General features: G+C 47.6%; 1 protein-coding gene across 1 annotated transcript in view; it reads left to right on the plus strand.

Moving 5' to 3' along the window:
- LOC106147644 (butyrophilin subfamily 2 member A2-like) overlaps positions 1 to 1,190 on the plus strand; it is a gene marked incomplete in the record, with an annotated part of 24,083 nt that overhangs the window by 4,544 nt on the left and 18,349 nt on the right.

Raw genomic sequence — 1,190 nt, forward strand, 5'->3', positions numbered from 1 at the left:
GACCATGAATCAATCATAAACTCTAGAAGCCTGCCCCATGACTGCATGAGGCTTTGGGGGAACATGCAGACACAAACCATAAGAATCACGCACAATCTCTAGAGCTGAGAGAGAGAGAGAGAGAGAGAGAGAGAGAGAGAGAGCGAATGACCATTAGTTTAGTGTCATGGTCGTGTATCACTTGGCATCAAAGAGTACTCTTATTACCAGACATCCCTTGATTATCAAGTTAAAGTTTATGAGAAATGTTTCATACTCTTGTGGAACACACAAAAAACAAGTTACTTGCAATGCAAGGTTTTACCTTGATCTGAACTTTCTGTTCTGTAGCTAAGTACTATATTTGCAGATGTAAATTTTTACACTGTGTCCTTGAGATTCAAACACAAAATAATAAGTAATCACAAATATGTCCTGCAGAATCCAATTTTGCTTTTTTTCTGTAGAAAGATTGGTACCTAAATTCACTGGTGTCTTCTTTCTACATTCTCCAGGAAATTCTGTTTTTAATAATGTGGTAAACATTTCAGCTTTATTTTGCATATTCTGTTATGATACACTAGAAAATTGGCATCCTGTACTCATTCAGTCTTCTTCCTTGCTCCACATGAGCACATCTCAGAGGACACCTGAACCCCTGGGCTGAGTGTTCAGAGCTGAACCTCATGGACCCTCTCAGGAGCTGTGCTGTCTTACCTGTGTGGCCGCTGACCCTCATTTCTTTAGTCTGCTCTGTCCTCCTGGAGGAGCAAAGTGAGGCCCAGGTGAGGAATCTGCTTCCCCTGGAGATGCAGTCTCTGCAGGAGCCCAGAGCCCCTCCCTGCCCCCTCCTCACCATTTCCTTTCAAGGAGACGCTGTGCTGCCCTCAGCAGGGCTGCTCTCCTCCAGAGCTCAGCGCTGCAGCTTCCCCTCTTGCTCCTGGCTGCATTTTCCTCTCCCCACCTCCTTACCCGAGACCAGTCCTATAGCGTGACAGACAATGATATGTGGGAAGGTGAGGCATCCGTGCTGTGTGCACCGCCCTGCTGCATGCTGGGCTTTGTCCTGACCCAGTGCTTCTGCGAGGAGCAAGAAGCAAGGAGCCTGGGGTGGGAGAGTGGGAGGACACTGTGAGGTCTGCACGTCCTTCATTCTGAGGGCCCAGCTCCCCTGCAATGGAACCTTCACATCCACTTTGAGGAGGACCCCA

This window comes from Chinchilla lanigera, unplaced genomic scaffold (assembly GCF_000276665.1).
Source record: "Chinchilla lanigera isolate Chin_1 unplaced genomic scaffold, ChiLan1.0 scaffold00212, whole genome shotgun sequence".
In the NCBI taxonomy this organism is placed as follows: Eukaryota; Metazoa; Chordata; class Mammalia; order Rodentia; family Chinchillidae; genus Chinchilla; species Chinchilla lanigera.